We start from the raw sequence: 14750 nt of genomic DNA, 5'->3' as shown, positions 1-14750 counted from the left end.
TAGTCTCCTCTGAACAGTTGATGTTGAGATGAGTCTGTTACTTGAACTCTGAAGCATTTATTTGGGCTGCAGTTTCTGAGGCTGGTAACTCTAATGAACTTATCCTCTGCAGCAGAGGTAACTCTGGGTCTTCCTTTCCTGTGGCGGTCCTCATGAGAGACAGTTAACTCTAATAAATGTATCCTCTGCAGCAGAGGTAACTCTGGGTCTTCCTGTCCTGTGGTGGTCCTCATGAGAGTCAGGTAACTCTGGGTCTTCCTGTCCTGTGGTGGTCCTCATGAGAGTCAGGTAACTCTGGGTCTTCCTGTCCTGTGGCGGTCCTCATGAGAGCCAGTTAACTCTAATGAACGTATCCTCTGCAGCAGATGTAACTCTGGGTCTTCCTGTCCTGTGGCGGTCCTCATGAGAGAGTTTCATCACAGTGTTTGATGGTTTTTGCCACTGCACTTGAAGAAATGTCCAAATACATGTTCAGGATTGACTGGCCATGTCTTAAAGTAGTGATGGACTGTTGTTTCTCTTTTCTTATTTGAGCTGTTCTTGCCATAAAATCGACTTGGTCTTTTACCAAATTGGTCCATCTTCTGTAAACCACCCCTACCTTGTCACAACACAACTGATTGGCTGGAACGCATTGAGAAGGAAAGAAATTCCACAGGCACACCTGTTAATTGAAATGCATTCCTGGTGACTACCTCGTGGAGCTGGTTGAGAGAATGCCAAGAGTGGGCAAAGCGGTCATCAAGGCAAAGGGTGGCTTCTTTGAATAATCTCAAATATAAAATATATTGTGATTTAACACTTTTTTTTGGTTACTACATGATTCCATATGTGTTATTTCATAGTTTTGATGTCTTCACTATTATTCTACAATGTAGAAAATAGTAAAAAATAAATAAAATAAAAACCCTGGAACGAGTAGGTGTCCAAACATTTGACTGGTACTGTATACCTGACCATGTATATTAACTATCCACTTCAGCTTTGTTTTATGACGTTGTTTCGTGTACCATAACATACCAGGTTTGTCTGTAGATGTTCTTGTTTGTTCTTCTATCAGACTCGTCTCAAGTAGAAAATAGAGACAATTAGTTCCACAGATGGACGTCAATGATAATGAGGATTTATCCGGGAACTCCTCAACAGCTGCTCCTTGCAGCACACAGACCAGGGATGTTCATACGACCCCGGTCAGAAAAAACGATATACTGCAAATATTAAAACATTACATTCAAAACATTACATTCAAGTTTCACCATTAACATCAGAATGGTACAGAGAGACATTATCTAAGTAAGATAAAAGGGGGAATAACGTTAAGCTAATTAGTAAGTCAAGTGAACTAGCTAGCTAGCATCACCAGAGTAGCACTGGCTAACTTACCACGGCGTCTAGACACACCGCTCTTTTATATTATTACAAAATAAGTTGGTTGTCAGGTTTCTGCATCATTAAAAATCAACAACAACAACAAAAATAAAAAGTCTAAAGATATTGAATAGGAGTTGAGTGTAGCTTAGCTAGGTCAGTTTAGTTGCTACCCGGCGTTGCGTAGTAACGTACCTGTGTACGCCTGACCTGCACAATCACCTCGTAACTCATTGGTCGTTAACGTTAGTTCGCTTGTTACCTAGTTACATCAATAGTTAGTTAGACACACAGGCTTGCAAACAAAGAGGAAATTGACATGTAGCCCGGTACACGTTTCAGCTCGCTAGCCAGCCAATTAACAAAGAAAATGGCTAACGTTGTTAGCTCTTCAGGGGCAACTTGCTTTTTATTATTATTTTTTTAATTTTACATTAGTTAGCTCGTTTGATGGGATTCTCCAACACTGTATTTTCTTCTTAAGTGGAGATATACGTCACTGAACTGTTACCAAAATAAAAAAACAAACGCCATTATCACGGGCGAAATGTAACGTTATTTGCTCTCGCCTCTGTGTTCAGCCGATAACCTTCTGGCTAACTGCTTCCTGTTTAGAGTTTGGTTTAAAAAAGGGAGGGGGCAGGGCTGCAGTTTTTCCGACATAAGAATCTCTGTGGTTATATCACCCTCTTGTGGACAAAGATGTCTTCAATTGATATTTCAATGATGGTTAATTAAATCCAATTGTTGGATGTCCCACCCGGAGAGAGTATGAACAAAAATAACAATAACAATAGAAAATTATAGAATTGACACATCGTATATAATGAAAATGGAGAGAGTATGGAAAACAAAATATTATATATATATATATATATATATATATATATATATATATATATATATATATATATATATATATATATATATATATATATATATATATATATATATATATATATATATATATATAATATATAGATTTGACACATCGTATATAATGAAAATGGAGAGAGTATGGGAAAAAAAATATTATAGAATTGATACATCGTATATAATCAAAATGTCGTGCAAGTAATGGACTGTGTTGAATTACAAATAGCATATATAAAAACACACGCCGAATGTCAACGTCGCAATGCTTATATGAAAGCTCGTGTCACATTCGAGATATGTGTCTTCTAGTCTGCGAACGCGTTTCCATGTTACAGTGCGCCTCTTTAATTCTTCAGAGCTTTTCAACTGAGGAGAGCACGGTCACACAGGTAGGAGGAGCGATCTCTGTCAATCATAAACTCTGCCTCTACACCGTAAATTCGCAAAAAAAAAATCGACATTTGATCAAATTGACTTTTATCAGAGCAACCAATGAGAGAATTCGTATCCGGTTTAGTTCCAAGACCGTGAGTTTCCGCTCACAGTGTTGCCAATGTCGCAGTTTTTTTTGCAATTGGGAAACTTTGAAAAAAGATGTGTCCGGTGGAAAATGTTTTGGGGGGTTTCTAAGTTGCACCGCGGCCGCCATGGCGTTTCAATTAAATATATATTTCACTGTGACCTGCTGCTGAGTGAGTGGTGCGGAAGGTGTGCGTTTTGAGAGCACTAGTCCAGTGTTGCCAACTCCTCAGTAAGGAAAGTAGCTATTGGCTGTCGCTAGATGTCACTAAATGAGAGCACTACAGCTATTAGCTGAGTCACTTGAGCTGAGATGTAGGTAGGCTATTTAATATGTCATTATGGAGACACCCCACATTTCAAACCCTTTTTCCCCATAAAACATATTAATACTATATAATTGATACACATCAATAAATAATGGAGACAAAGCACTGGCAACGACTATGGGCGCACGAGAGCATTACAAGAGAAGTGCTTTATGCCTGGGAAGTTATGTAACTCCCTCTAGTGGTGAAAAGTCCTCACTGAAACTGACATGAGGCTAAATGTGGAGAATGATACACAATGAGATCGGGTGCAGGCCAGGCAACAGGCTGTTAGCCAGCCTGCCAGCTTAGTGGAGTCTACCATTAGTAGCACAGTCAGTGTAGTTAGCTCAGCTATCCCCATTGAGACCGTGTCTGTGCCTCGACCTAGGTTGGGCAAAACTAAACATGGTGGTGTTCGCCTCAGCAATCTCACTGGAATTAAGACCTCCTCCATTCCTGCCAGTATTGAAAGAGATTGTGGTACCTCACATCTCAAAATAGGGCTACTTAATGTTAGATCCCTCACTTCCAAGGCAGTTATAGTCAATGAACTAATCACTGATCATAATCTTGATGTGATTGGCCTGACTGAAACATGGCTAAAGCCTGATGAATTTACTGTGTTAAATGAGGCCTCTTCTCCTGTTTACACTAGTGACCATATCCCCCGTGCATCTCGCAAAGGAGTTGTTGCTAACATTTTCGATAGCAAATTTCAACGTACAAAAAAATAAATAACTGTGTTTTCATCTTTTGAGCTTCTAGTCGTGAAATCTATGCAGCCTACTCAATCACTTTTTTATAGCTACTGTTTACAGTCCTCCTGGGCCATATACAGTGTTCCTCACTGAGTTCCCTGAATTCCTATCGGACCTTGTAGTCATGGCAGATAATATTAAAAGTTTTGGTGACTTTAATATTCACATGGAAAAGTCTACAGACCCAGTCCAAATGGCTTTCAGAGCCATCATCGACTCAGAGATGCTAGTTCTATGACCCAATAAACAAAGATATCTTCTGTTGGATCTAACAATTCATCTTGATGGTTGTACAGTCGTCTCAAATAAAACTGTAAAGGACCTCTGCGTTACTCTGGACCCTGATCTCTCTTTTGACGAACATATCAAGACTGTTTCAAGGAACAGCTTTTTTCCATCTTCGTAACATTGCAAAAATCAGAAACTCTGTCCAGGAAGGATGCAGAAAAGGTCATCCATGCTTTTGTCACTTCTAAATTAAACTACTGCAATGTTCCACTTTTCGGATACCTTGATAAAACACTAAATAAACTTTAGTTCGTACTAAATATGGCTGCTAGAATCTAGACTAGAACCAAAAAATGCGATCATATTACCCCAATGCTAGCTTCCCTACACTAGCTACCTGTTAAGGCAAGGGCTGATTTCAAGGTTTTACTGCTAACCTACAAAGCATGACATGGGCTTGCTCCTACCTATCTCTCTGATTTGGTCCTGCCGTACATACCTACATGTACGCTACGGTCACAAGACGCAGGCCTCCTAACTGTCCCTAGAATTTCTAAGCAAACAGCTGGAGGCAGGGCTTTCTCCTATAGAGCTCCATTTTTATGGAATGGTCTGCCTACCCATGTGAGAGACGCAAACTCGGTCTCAACCTTTAAGACTTTACTGAAGACTCATCTCTTCAGTGGGTCATATGATTGAGTGTAGTCGGGCCCAGGAGTGTGAAGGTGAATGGAAAGGCTCTGGAGCAACGAACCACCCTTGCTATACCCTACCACTACCCCTGCTCTCACCTAGCCCATGACAACACCCTACTACTACCCCCTACTCACCTGGCCCCTGACAACACCCTACCACTACCCCCTACTCACCTGGCCCCTGACAACACCCTACTACTGCCCCTGCTCTCACCTAGCCCCTGACAACACCCTACCACTGCCCCCTGCTCTCACCTAGCCCCTGACTACACCCTACCACTACCCCCTGCTCTCACCTAGCCCCTGACAACACCCTACCACTACCCCATACTCTCATCTAGCCCCTGACAACACCCTACCACTACCGCCTGCTCTCACCTAGCCCATGACAACACCCTACCACTATCCCCTACTCACCTGGCCCCTGACAACACCCTACCAGTACCCCCTACTCACCTGGCCCCTGACAACACCCTACCACTGCCCCTGCTCTCACCTAGCCCCTGACAACACCCTACCACTGCCCCCTGCTCTCACCTAGCCCCTGACTACACCCTACCACTACCCCCTGCTCTCACCTAGCCCCTGACTACACCCTACCGCTACCCCCTGCTCTCACCTAGCCCCTGACAACACCCTACCGCTACCCCTTACTCTAACCTAGCCCTTCACTGTTAAACCACTGAGCCGTAAGTTTCCGTCATGACCTGCTGTGTGTATTAGATTAATGAGTTGAAGACGGAGCATGTCTCACCTGCAGCATCACCCTGGAGCTCTCCGCCATGATGGCCTACATCTCGGTCAATGCTTCCCGTCGCCCCTCGGAGGGGGGGTGGGTCTCAACCCCTCAGTGAGAGAACACACACTGTCGCTGTGTCTCAATAGTCTATCTTCTGGCAACAGGTCCTTTTTATTGAGGACAACACTCGCAGTTGAGATCATCCAATCTATAATTATTTTGATGTTTGTGTTTTATTTTTGTCATTGTTTATTTTTTTTTTACTGTCTACCGTTTTTGTTTTTATGAGCTGCACTGAAACACATTCTAATTAACTCTGTTGATATGACAATTACAGGAGTTACAGTTGTGTCAGTCGGTGTGAATAAAATGTATTATTTAATATCTTGTATGTTTACCATGCTTTATTTCTGTTACAGTGGGATCATTTCAGTAACTGCTACTCTGCTTTGATGGGATTGACCCATACATTTGTAAGAATAAAGTTATTAAATGAATGATATGCCTGTATGATCTGGGTCCATATCCACAGTGTCTCAGAGCAGGAGTGCTGGCCTAGGATCTGTCCATACAAATCAAAGTTTATTTGTCACGTGCGCCGAATACAACAGGTGTAGTAGACCTTACAGTGAAATGCTGAATACAACAGGTGTAGGTAGACCTCACAGTGAAATGCTGAATACAACAGGTGTAGTAGATCTTACAGTGAAATGCTGAATACAACAGGTGTAGTAGACCTTACACTGAAATGCTGAATACAACAGGTAGACCTTACAGTGAAATGCTGAATACAACAGGTGTAGTAGACCTTACAGTGAAATGCTGAATACAACAGGTGTAGTAGACCTTACAGTGAAATGCTGAATACAACAGGTGTAGTAGACCTTACAGTGAAATGCTGAATACAACAGGTGTAGTAGACCTCACAGTGAAATGCTGAATACAAGAGGTGTAGTAGACCTCACAGTGAAATGCTGAATACAACAGGTGTAGTAGATCTTACAGTGAAATGCTGAATACAACAGGTGTAGTAGACCTTACAGTGAAATGCTGAATACAACAGGTAGACCTTACAGTGAAATGCTGAATACAACAGGTGTAGTAGACCTCACAGTGAAATGCTGAATACAACAGGTGTAGTAGACCTCACAGTGAAATGCTGAATACAACAGGTGTAGTAGACCTTACAGTGAAATGCTGAATACAACAGGTGTAGAAGACCTTACAGTGAAATGCTGAATACAACAGGTGTAGAAGACCTTACAGTGAAATGCTGAATACAACAGGTGTAGTAGACCTCACAGTGAAATGCTGAATAGAAGAGGTGTAGTAGACCTCACAGTGAAATGCTGAATACAACAGGTGTAGTAGACCTCACAGTGAAATGCTGAATACAACAGGTGTAGTAGACCTCACAGTGAAATGCTGAATACAACAGGTGTAGTAGACCTTACAGTGAAATGCTGAATACAACAGGTGTAGTAGACCTCACAGTGAAATGCTGAATACAACAGGTGTAGTAGACCTCACAGTGAAATGCTGAATACAACAGGTGTAGTAGACCTCACAGTGAAATTCTTACTTACAGGCTCTAACCAATAGTGCAAAAAAAATGTATTAGTTGAACAATAGGTAAGTAAAGAAATAAAACAACAGTAAAAAGACAGGATATATACAGTAGAGAGGCTATATACAGTAGAGGGGCTATATACAGTAGAGAGGCTATATACAGTAGAGAGGCTATATACAGTAGAGGTTATATACAGTAGGGAGGCTATATACAGTAGAGAGGCTATATACAGTAGAGAGGCTATATACAGTAGAGAGGCTATATACAGTAGAGAGGTTATATACAGTAGAGAGGCTATATACAGTAGAGGCTATATACAGTAGAGGCTATATACAGTAGAAAGGCTTCATACAGTAGAGGCTATATACAGTAGAGAGGCTATATACAGTAGAGAGGCTATAAAAATAGTGAGGCTACATACAGACACTGGTTAGTCAGGCTGATTGAGGTACTATGTACATGTAGATATGGTTAAAGTGCCTATGCATATATGAAGAACAGAGAGTAGCAGTAGCGTAAAAGAGGTGTTGGGGTGGTGAGACACAATGCAGAAAGCCCGGTTAGCCAATGTGCAGGAACACTGGTTGGTCGGGCCAATTGAGATAGTACGTACATGAATGTATAGTTAAAGTGACTATGCATATATGATAAACAGAGAATAATAATAACAATATTTATTATAATGTAAAAGTCCCAAACTGATGCTAGATCATCTCTCCTACTGTGAGATGCTTTGTGGATACAGACCCAGGTTTCTGATTGGAAGACTTTGAACATCCAGCCAACTTGACACTGTGAGAAGCATTGGACTCAACACGGGGCCAGCGTTGGATTTGCAAGTGCATCCTCAATATTAGGAAGATTCATGTTTTTGTACATGCAACGTAATGTCATATCGCAATGAGAACATAGCTTTTAACAAACAACATCATATGGCTCTCTATGAGGGAATAATGCAGCCAATAAAGTCATATCGCAATGAGAACATAGCTTTTAACAAACAACATCATATGGCTCTCTATGAGGGAATAATGCAGCCAATAAAGTCATATCGCAATGAGAACATAGCTTTTAACAAACAACATCATATGGCTCTCTATGAGGGAATAATGCAGCCAATAAAGTCATATCGCAATGAGAACATAGCTTTTAACAAACAACATCATATGGCTCTCTATGAGGGAATAATGCAGCCAATAAAGTGCCATAGGAAGTAGGCAGATTAACGCAAATATTCTTTACTTAGTTTATAACCAGTGATGCTACACTAGATGAATAAGCAGCGCATGAGGGAAGCATGTTTTTAAGAAAGCGAGTTCCAACGCGCTCAACCTCAAACTCTAAATGTCGGTGTGTTAAATCGATATACAAGTCCAGAAGATTAAATAAATATAAATACAAATATTATTATTTAGATTAAATATAAACCAAACTTCCCAACTTCCTCTTTATTATTTTTGGGGGGAGGAGGGGGGGGGGGGGGGTTCAGCAGGAAAAACAAACAGAAACATTTGTGTGTCCACCTTCTTCAGTGTATGTCTGGTGTCAGGCATCAGTTATGTAAGAGTGAGACAGGCATGAATGATAGTAATCGACAGGAACACGTTGTTCAGATTTCAACAATCGGATTGGATTAAATGTTAGAATTTGGTATTTCTGGAGGCGGAAGGAACGCCTGTTTAGGTTGAGGTGCTGGCTAGTGGAGTAGGACACTGGAGAAAATAATTGGGTATTTCAAAAGTGAATATGAGATTCTGATCCTTGGTGTGAATACTAATAAGCAACCATTGATGAGAACAGCTGATTTGTCACGTTCTGACATTAGTTCTTTTGTTATGTCTTTGTTTTAGGTTGGTCAGGGTGTGAGTTGGGGTGGGTTGTCTATGTTCCGTTTTCTATGTTGTGTTTTGAGTTTGGCCTGGTATGGTTCTCAATCAGTGGCAGGTGTCGTTAGTTGTCTCTGATTGAGAATCATACTTAGGTAGCCTTTTTCCACCTGTGTTTTGTGGATGTTCATTTTCTGTTCTGTGTTTGTATTTCACTGTTCAGGACTGTTTTCGTTTCATTCTCGTGTTTTGTTTTGTTGTGTTTTGTCCGAGTATTCGTTTTCATTAAAATGAGAATATGAATACTTACCACGCTGCACCTTGGTCCTCCTCTCTTTCTCCCAACAACGAACGTTACATGATTGGCATTCTCACATGTTAGATCATACACTCACCTATAACAAATACACTTCAAAGATTTAACATATATTATTAGTTATTATTATTATTAGAGATAATATTGGCTGAAGTTGTGTATATTTTTTGGGCATGAACAGCTGTTAAATTTGTTCAATTGATATACAAATGAATTGAACAGTTGATATCTTTGTGGTCCGTCAGCACCAGAAGAGAGACGGAATCTCCATCTACTGTTATGGACCTGTGTTTGATATTTTTGGGCTTTTTTTTCCCAGAATCCCACAGTGGCGTCAGTAGTCAATTCTATGGTGTATGTAGATGTTCTATAATGTACAATACACTACATCTACTGCATAGAGAAACAGCATCTCTACACTACAGGGATGACCACATCTACTGTGTATCCAAAATACACAGAGTCCTTTTCAGCATGTCAAATCAATGGCACACCATCAAAGCAGGTCCACACAATCAGAACAGAGATACCAGCTAAACCCCTGCAGATCCTAGCCATTGACATGTGTGTGCCGTTTCCAACAGGAGAACACCTCTTCGTAACAACAGACTCAAGAGAGGGGATTGATCCTAAACCGCATCACCACCGCGAATATAATCAAAGGCCTAAAGGTGACGTCCGCACCGTGCGCGTCCTGAGTCTTTTGAGACGGATAACGATGCTTCTCTCACCGCAAGGTAAACAGGATCCGACACCATCCATACTGGCCTCAGAACAGGACGCTTGTCAAAGCAATTCGCGCCGCTCAATCAGAAGGGAAGGATTGGCGCAGAGAACTACAAACGTTTGTCATGTCCTACAGTACGCCACACTCAGTCACAGGCCAGCTGAACTATTGTTCAACCGACAAAATCGGGACCAAACTGCCAGAGCTGTTAGCCGCCATGCAGCCAGGAGCTGAAACGACAACGCTGTTCGGCTTTGCTGATGCTGAATGGAAGGAGAAGGGCTGACAGAACTCCGCCACATCTAGCGAAGCAACTGAAAACACCAATCCAACAAGGTCACATGGTTCTGCTACAGAAACCAAAGCGAACAAGTTGTCAAGTAACTTCGAACCATAGCCATACACTGTCGTAGACAGGAAGGGGAACTCTGTTGTCCTGCAATGGAATATCAAGAGGGACATGCAACATGTTTCATTTGTGAAACTGTGGATCCAACCACAGAGTCAGGACAATTTACTACAAGTGACAGAGACACTGACCGGACAGAGCCTGACACACCGCCTAGACAAGTGACAGAGACACTGACCGGGCAGAGCCTGACACACCGCCTAGACAAGTGACAGAGACACGGACCGGACAGAGCCTGACACACCGCCTAGACAAGTGACAGAGACACTGACCGGGCAGAGCCTGACACACCGCCTAGACAAGTGACAGAGACACTGACCGGGCAGAGCCTGACACACCGCCTAGACAAGTGACAGAGACACGGACCGGACAGAGCCTGACACACCGCCTAGACAAGTGACAGAGACACTGACCGGGCAGAGCCTGACACACCGCCTAGACAAGTGACAGAGACACTGACCGGGCAGAGCCTGACACACCGCCTAGACAAGTGCTAGTACCTGACGAGGCCATTCAAATACAGACCCCAAAGACTCAGACAACAAGTTGTGCTTCTGAAGGACTATGTTCGATAGACGTGTTGCCCATATTGGAGCAGAATAATCTCCTGCACAGTCTGAATGGCAGGACAGTCTACCCCCAAGCCATCATAGAAAAGCTCCTGGGAGAATTATTGTCAAATAAACATTGTTAACAAAAGAGTTCCAGGAATGTAACTAGAGATATGGTTAGTAGTTTAAAGAAAGCAGAAGTAAACTTTGCTTAGTCCCCACAGAACTGTTATAGCAGCAATGTCCCAACATCTAGTGGAAAGCCTTCCCAGAAGAGTGGAGGCTGTAATAGCAGCAATGATCGAACATCTAGTAGAAAGCCTTCCCAGAAGAGTGGAGGCTGTAATAGCAGCAATGATCCAACATCTAGTGGAAAGCCTTCCCAGAAGAGTGGAGGCTGTAATAGCAGCAATGATCCAACATCTAGTGGAAAGCCTTCCCAGAAGAGTGGAGGCTGTTATAGCAGCAATGTCCCAACATCTAGTGGAAAGCCTTCCTAAAAGAGTGGAGGCTGTAATAGCAGCAATGATCCAACATCTAGTGGAAAGCCTTCCCAGAAGAGTGGAGGCTGTAATAGCAGCAATGATCCAACATCTAGTGGAAAGCCTTCCCAGAAGAGTGGAGGCTGTAATAGCAGCAATGATCCAACATCTAGTGGAAAGCCTTCCCAGAAGAGTGGAGGCTGTTATAGCAGCAATGATCCAACATCTAGTGGAAAGCCTTCCCAGAAGAGTGGAGGCTGTTATAGCAGCAATGATCCAACATATATATCCCATTTAGCAGACGCTTTTGTCCAAAGCGACTTACAAGTCGGCTGGGGCCACTACTTTTACATATGGGTGGCCCCAGAGGGAATCGAACCCACGACGCTTGGCGTTGCAAGCGCCATGCTCTACCATGCTCTACCGACTGAGCCACACAGGACCAACATCTAGTGGAACGCCTTCCCAAAAGAGTGGAGGCTGTTATATAACAGCAAATGGAGGGACCAACTTTATATTAATTCCCATGATTTTGGAATGAGATGTTCGACGAGCAGGTGTCCACATCCTGTGGGTCACGCAGTGTATGATTGGTTGAACCATATGCACAAAAGCCACTTCAATGTCATCAATGTAAAACGTTTGGCCACGTGTCAAGTGTTTGCAAACGGAACATCATTGTTGAAGAGTCTGAGACAGTGTTGCAATTGTGATGGGAATCACGTTCCACAGTTTCCTTAGTGCCCTGTTAGGGTGAAGGAGGTCAAAACAGGGAGGACCGGGGCTGCTGAGAAGGTCTCCTCTACAGAGGTGGTGAAACTCGACGAAGCAGCGAGATGATGATGAAGATGAGAAGAGATGATGAAGCTATGGAAGCGGATGCCAGTCAGTTGAGACTTCCTGAAACACTAAGTGTGAATAAGGTAGATTTTGTTGCATTTAGTGCACATGTTTTTCTGGAAAAACTAGCAAACAATAGAAGAACCTGGAAATCATTGTGAAAGCAAAAAAAAAAAAAAAGGTTATTTGATCTCCAGGATTTCACAGCTGAAACAATGCAGGGAATATTGTCTGAAGATGCTTCCCCCTCTCAGGCCCCAGAGCCTGTTGGGATCAGGCCCCAGAGTCTGTAGGAATCAGGCCCCAGAGTCTGTAGGAATCAGGCCCCAGAGTCTGTAGGAATCAGTCCCCAGAGTAGGTAGGAATCAGGCCCCAGAGTCTGTAGGAATCAGGCCCCAGAGTCTGTAGGAATCAGTCCCCAGAGTAGGTAGGAATCAGGCCCCAGAGTCTGTAGGGATCAGGCCCCAGAGTCTGTAGGAATCAGTCCCCAGAGTAGGTAGGAATCAGGCCCCAGAGTCTGTAGGAATCAGTCCCCAGAGTAGGTAGGAATCAGGCCCCAGAGTCTGTAGGGATCAGGCCCCAGAGTCTGTAGGAATCAGGCCCCAGAGTCTGTAGGAATCAGGCCCCAGAGTCTGTAGGAATCAGTCCCCAGAGTCTGTAGGGATCAGGCCCCAGAGTCTGTAGGGATCAGGCCCCAGAGTCTGTAGGGATCAGGCCCCAGAGTCTGTAGGAATCAGGCCCCAGAGTCTGTAGGAATCAGGCCCCAGAGTCTGTAGGAATCAGGCCCCAGAGTCTGTAGGAATCAGGCCCCAGAGTCTGTAGGAATCAGGCCCCAGAGTAGGTAGGAATCAGGCCCCAGAGTCTGTAGGAATCAGGCCCCAGAGCTTGTGGGGATAAGGCCCCAGAGTCTGTAGGGATCAGACCCCAGAGTCTGTAGGGATCAGACCCCAGAGCCTTGTATGGATCAGACCCCAGAGCCTTGTATGGATCAGGCCCCAGAGCCTTGTATGGATCAGGCCCCAGAGCATGTATAGATCAGGCCCCAGAGCCTTTTAGGGATCAGGGTCCGGATTCACAAAACATTGCTTTACGAAAAAATGTAAGAAGTTTCTTAAGGACAAAAGTAAGAAGTTCAGAAGATAGTTCATAAATGCAATTCCTCAAAATGTTCTAAGGAATTCATAGTTTTCTTAGGAACTTCGTAAATATCTTCTCATGTGGCATTGACATTAGTGACGTACTTGAAACCAATAAGTAAGCCTATGTGACAGGGATGATAGGATTTGCTCATGTGCTGTATTTAAATATCCCGTAGCCAACTGTGTCTGTGGCACAAGAAAACATTCATGGTTATAAAAGTATCCATTTGTCTCTAGACAAGGGTTCAGCTGTCCTAAAGCTGTCCAAAAGCTGTCCTAAAGCTGTCCTAAAGTTAAGAACATTTCCAAGAAGAAATCCAAAAACATTATTTTCAAGAATCCCATTTCTTCTTACATTTTTTAATAGAAAACAAAATGAAGAACATTTCCAATAACTTTACTGAGGAATGGCAACTTTCTCCATAAGTCTATAGTTATTAAGGAAAAAATGGCAGTTAAGAAGACATTTCTTCTTAAGAAGGTTTTGTGAATCCGGCCCCATGTCCCAGAGCCTTTAGGGATCAGACTCCAGAGCCTGTAGGGATTAGACCCCAGAGCCTGTGTTGGTATCAGGCCCCAGAGCCTGTAGGGATCAGACCACAGAGCCTGTATGGATCAGGCCCCAGAGCCTGTGTTGGGATCAGGCCCCAGAGCCTGTAGGGATCAGACCCCAGAGCCTGTATGGATCAGACCACAGAGCCTGTATGGATCAGGCCCCATAGCCTGTGTTGGGATCTGAGTAGTTTAGACCAAAAGAAGGAGTACATTTGACTTTGTTTTTTGAGAATAATATAAGTATGTTTATTAAAGTATCTCAGTTTTTACCCTCTCCAGTAGGTGGCAGCACTACACCTTTTTTTTGGATGTAATCCGCCAAATAAAATCTTGAAGAAGATACAGGAGATACAGAAGAAGAAGCCTCATTCTAATAGATGGATGTCAATGTTAGCATGTACACCCTCCTTTCCACATACTTCCCATCTGCTTGCAGCTTCTTGCACAATTGCGACGCTGATTAGCTAGACAACACTTGTGTGAAACACAGACAGGTTTCTAAACGAGATACAACATGGAATCCATGTTTGGTTTTGATTTGGAATGGTGTGGTAGCATCAAACAATTGGATGCAATTGTTTCCTGGGCAAACTTTGCATTTTCCATTGGAAACATCTACGGGATTTATCTTTGGTCTTGGGAAAAGTGTTGTCAAACAGACACAGCAACGGGTCTGTGGTTGGTTAAATGATATACAACGAGACACCTGGGCTAGTTAGGCCTGCTGCAATTATGCACTTTAGTTGGTTCCTTGTGCTTGTAGCTAGGCTTTGTGTGTGTGATTTAAATAGATGTTACGTTAACTTCTACTTAGGTCGGCCTATCTCGTTATTAGGCCTTG

The 14750-nt window shown here is 43.0% G+C and overlaps 1 protein-coding gene across 1 annotated transcript in view; it reads right to left on the bottom strand.

Moving 5' to 3' along the window:
• The window catches only part of tbpl1 (TBP-like 1), a 28089-nt gene extending 26100 nt beyond the window's left edge, over positions 1-1989 (bottom strand). The window contains exons 1-2 of the mRNA XM_064991767.1: positions 1564-1989; positions 1021-1208 (exon numbers count right to left, since the gene is read on the bottom strand). The gene's annotated coding sequence lies outside the window, so the exon portion shown is untranslated. The remainder of the gene's footprint in view (positions 1-1020; positions 1209-1563) is intronic.
• Positions 1990-14750: the final 12761 nt, after the last annotated feature.

The sequence above is a fragment of the Oncorhynchus masou genome, chromosome 16 (assembly GCF_036934945.1).
Source record: "Oncorhynchus masou masou isolate Uvic2021 chromosome 16, UVic_Omas_1.1, whole genome shotgun sequence".
Taxonomy (NCBI): Eukaryota; Metazoa; Chordata; class Actinopteri; order Salmoniformes; family Salmonidae; genus Oncorhynchus; species Oncorhynchus masou.
The sequence above is the reverse complement of the archived record's forward strand: the minus strand, read 5'-3'. Positions and strand labels throughout refer to the sequence as shown.